Here is a 5,298-nt window from a genome sequence, read left to right as displayed (position 1 = left end):
AATGTGAACCAAAAACTTGCCATTTTTGGAAATTTGAAATTACAGGTCACTTACCATTTTGGGAAACTTTTGCCATGACTTCAAAATCTTCAAGATAGATGCTTGAAATGACAAATGGACCTCTTTTGAACATGATTGAGGTGTTTAAATTCATCTCCCCAACTCATAGCCCTCAGCTCTTGCACAATTGACTTTTTGTGGTCCTCAAATGACCTTGACATGCCCTGATCAGCTTGAACCTCCACCACTTGGGGAGATGGCTCAGAAATGAAACCCTAGCTCATATAAGCTCCTCATATCAATCATATGATCCTCATCCCCATTAAATACCTCATCTCCTTGAGAAACCCTGGTTGACAGAATGGCATTGATTAGGGTTGAACAGAGGTCAAAACCCTAATCCAAAGGAACTTGAGAATGAACAATGAAGCCCTTGAAGATGATAGAACCATGATGATGGTAATATATCCTTGCAAACAAGATAATGCTCAAAACCTCTGAAAGATCAGGAAACCCTAATTGAAGTACAAACCCTCAGATGGTTGATCATTCATTCATAGAAACCCTCAGGCTTGAATCATACAACTTCTCCATCTTCTGAAAAGACTTTGGAGGGTGACTTTCTTATTTTCAGATGATATGCAAAATGCAATGCCTAATGCCCTAAAATATGAAATGCAATGTCTCAAACTAGTCCCAAGAAGAGGAGGGCAAATTTTGAGGTGTTACAATATAGAAACCCATTTCCCCTTGGACTTTGACAAGTAATAAGCAACATTCAAGCATTATGTGAAGATCAAGACATCAAATAAAGATAGCCAGAATATCCAAGCAAGCCATCCAATAGCTAGCAGCCTTCAGTGTCTTTCCCATGTAGCAGATGAAATATTCCTTGATCAACTCAGAATAAAACATTAGACATAGACAATAATAACAAAACAATTAAGCACTGAGACAGAGTAGCAGATGAATCCAAGGCATCCAAGGTCTTGTATCAGATGAATGCACAAGTAGAGGTAGCTCAGTCTCAAATGTTGGCATTGGCGAAGTCCTTTAGCACAGGGAACTATGCCTAATTTTAATCCAAAAAGCTCATATCAAAGTCCAACAGTCCACCAAGATATTTTGTAGGGTTTTTATGGTTATTAGGTGTTTTAAGGTCCTAAGACCACAAACAAAAACAAAGACAAACAAACAATATATACAATCACAAGATATGACTCAAGTGAGCAAAGTGAAAATGACTTAAACATAAATAAGTTGCATGAAATGTAAATGGCAAATGAATGGTAAATGACTGAAATTTAAATTGCATAAAGTAAATGACTTGAAATAAAGAGAAAAATGAATAAAAGTTAGTCAAGTGTTAGTCAAATGTTAGTGATGAGTTTTGATTTTGTTAATTCATTCTTTGGAGAATACTCAACCATTCATTCACAAGTATGGATCCTTGAACCAAGACATCATCCATGAGAAGAGTGTTGGTGTAAGCCCTAGAGGCCAATACTTTTGGTACTTGTATCGAATTATTTATTAACAATAAAAGGCATCTTTCTTTATTATGTTTGTTTAATAAAGTCCCTGGAATAGATAGTCCGTTTAATGTATCAAGTATGACTTAATCATGAGATCACATTAAACATAAGGACACTATTCTTAAAGTATCCGTAGTCGAGCTTTATTGTGAAGTGGGATAACATTAAAGCATGGAGACTATTATGTTTGTAGACTGATGATCACATCTCATGGATCATGGATAAAGAGTTATCAAGTCTTAAACATAGGTATGAATATTAAGAGTAATATTTATACTGGATTGACCCGCTATGAGAATATTATATAGAATATTATGCAAAGTGTCATAAGTTATTCTCATGGTGATAATGGTGTATACCACTCTTCGACCTGAAACCACTATGGACCCTAGATGTAGAGTCGAGTGCTTTATTGCTGATCCAACGTTGTCCGTAACTGGATAACCATAAAGACAGTTGATGGATACTCCACAAAGCATGCTAAGGGACATGAGTGACCTAGATGGAATTTGTCCATCCTGCGTAACAGGATAAATGTCTATGGGCCCAATATTGAACTGGACAAGGATGACACGGTCTATGCCTTGTGTTCAATATAGACATAAGGGCAAAGGGGTAATTATACACATAATTATTATCACAAAAGGATTTGTCAGATCACATGACATTTTCGTGTCTTGGGTAGCAGTGATGTGTTGCTAGATACCGCTCACTGTTTATTATGTTAAATGCGTGATTTAATATAATTACCAACGTCGCGAAAACCTACCGGGTCACACACAAAGGAAGGATTGATGAGAGATAGAGTAACTAAGGAACACCGTAAGGTACGATGCACTTAAGTGGAATACGAAATATGGTAAGGTACCACACGCTTAAGTGATTTTGGGCATATTATAAGATACGCACCAAAATACACTTAAGTGGGCTTTTTAGCTTGAAGCCCACACAAGTGGTTCTATAAATAGAACCCTTGGGTAGAAGCATTGTCATTCTACTTGGAATTTTGTTTCTCTCTCTCTCTCACTCAAAGCCTTCATTCGTAGCAGCTAGCACTGAGATTGAAGGAATCTGTTCGTGTGGACTGAGTAGAGACATTGTCATCGTTCAACGTTCGTGATCGCCACAAGAGGTAATGATTCTATCACTGATCATGCCCATTCGTAAGGATCACTAAATGGAGAAATTTTTAAATTCCACTGCGCCTTGGATGGCAATTCTCCTTCAGTGGTATCAGAGCCACTTACGAAACCATGAATCTGATAACAGTTTATTTTCTGTATTAATACGATTAAAGACAGAATGAATCAAAGATTAAATTGAGATCGATCAAGTTATATATATGATATAAGTAATCCTGATGCAAAATACATTATATATGATATAGTGTTCTTGTTTCGTTCATTCAAACACTCAATGGTTGTTTTCCTTTGAGCGATCAATGGTCGTTTGCTTCTTGATCCGACATTAGTATGGTGAAGCAATAACGTGTTGATCAATCATACTGAATCAACAATCGAGATATGTTTGACGGTCTGAAATTGGTGCATCAGGGTTAGTGACGGCACAGGGTTGTGTTGTCAAAGAGTTATGCGATTGAGGTTGTGACTGCACAAGAGTTGTGCTTTCTAACACTTCTTCGAACAGTGTTAACCGGTTAACGCATATGGTTAACCGGTTAATGCAAGACGAAATACAACCTTTTAAGTTTTTCAAAAAGTGTTAACCGGTTAACGCATTTGGTTAATCGGTTAACGCAAGACAGAAAGAAAATTTTCTAACAGTTTTTCAACAGTGTTAACCGGTTAACGCATTTGGTTAACCGGTTAACGCAAGGCAAAATTCACCCGTTCGGCTAACTCTGCGTAATGTGATCGATCGTCGAAATTTAATTTGGTTTTAATTAATTAAAAGAATTAATAATAATAATAATGTGTTTATTATTGTCTTGTGATGATCGGTTATGGTCTTAGTTTTCCTTTATTTTGTTTTAGGTTTTAAAATACGACCTGCGTGTCGTGCCTCTCTTTTAATCTCTCAATGTAACTTCTTTTCTCATCTCACTCCCTCGTATGTAAAACGAGTTTCTTTATGTAATGTAATGTTATGAAGAAAGCAAAGAAGTCAGTGCCAAAGGAGGACAACCTTGAAGATCTTGCTTGGAGAAGCTTAGATCGTTATTAGGTTAGCTTAGGTTCTCTCATTGGCTTAGGAGAACAATTGCGCTAGGGGCCATAACTGTTTCATTATATATGTATGTTGATGCATGTGTATGTATGTTGATGCATGTGAGAGACGATTTATATGATAAATAAGCCGGTGAGATCAGAATAATTGCAATTCCCTCAAACTAAAATATTAAGTTTATGCTTTCCAAGTTTTAACACTCATCAAGACTAGTATCGGATAATGTAGGTTTCACCTACGCGAGGTGCATGTTCTATATTAGTAAGGTGCGATGGGATAATTGTAATATCCAATTGTTAAAACAATGGGTCAAACTTGACTAAATAAATTATAATAAGATTATATATGTTTAGAAGCAAGAGTTGGGAATTATCCATGTGACGGATTGGAATAAGGAGTTATTCACCCAACTGAAATTTTCGAGAGTTGTATGAGATACAATTGGAAGGAGTTTCTACCTAAACAACCTAGTTTTATGTAATCCGCCTACGCGGACTTAGAACAAAGTGAAATATGGATCTCGACCCACTAGAAAATCTTCCAACGGGATTTTCCGAATCAAATGATGAGGGTCATTTGTTTTGAGTAAAATAGTGGGAGCATATTAAATTAAAGGCCTAATTAAATATGTCAATGATACTTATATTTTCATTAATTCTTATGTAGATTACCATGACAACAAACACCTCTAACAACATCTTGCGATCAATCCTTGACAAAGAAAAATTGTCTGGGACAAATTTTCTGGATTGGCACCGAAACCTGAGGATTGTCCTCAAACATGATAAAAAGCTATATGTCTTGGAGAAACCTGTTCCTGAAGAGGAACCTCCTAGTTCTGCATCTAAGGCAGAAAGAGATGCTTATAAGAAGCATGTCGATGATGCCAATGAAATTGCTTGTCTCATGCTAGCTACCATGAACTCAGAATTGCAAAAGCAACATGAGAACATGGCAGCGTTCGATATGATCAAACACCTGAAGATGCTCTATCAAGAGCAAGCAAGGCATGAGAGGTTTGAAGTTTCAAAAGCCCCTTTTCAAGGCAAGTTAGCTGAGGGAGCCCCTGTAGGTCCCCATGTGCTCAAGATGATTGGGTATGTGGAAAACCTTGAGAGATTGGGTTTTCCTCTCGGAAAGGAACTTGCGACTGATTTGATCTTGCAATCGTTTCCAGATAGATTTAGTCAATTTGTCCTAAATTTCAATATGAATGATATGGACAAATCTCTTCCTGAACTGCTCGCCATGTTAAGAACTGCTGAGCAGAATCTGAAGTCAAAAGGGAAGTCCATTCTGATGATCGGAAATGGAAAGAGACAGAACAAAAGGCCCACTAAGCAGGGTGATAAAGAGAAAGGCAAGGAAGTTGCCAAACCCAAACCCACCTTTGCTACTTTAAAGCCTACTGGAGGCATAGCAAAAGAAGGCACCTGCTTCCATTGCGGTAAGACCGGACACTGGAAGAGAAACTGCCCAAAGTACCTGGAAGATAAGAAGAATGGAGTACAGACTTCAACTTCAGGTATTTTTGTTATTGAAATTAATTTATCTACTTCTGCATCATGGGTATTAG

This window comes from Lathyrus oleraceus, chromosome 1 (genome assembly GCF_024323335.1).
Source record: "Lathyrus oleraceus cultivar Zhongwan6 chromosome 1, CAAS_Psat_ZW6_1.0, whole genome shotgun sequence".
Lineage (NCBI taxonomy): Eukaryota > Viridiplantae > Streptophyta > Magnoliopsida > Fabales > Fabaceae > Lathyrus > Lathyrus oleraceus.
This window is presented reverse-complemented; position numbering follows the sequence as displayed.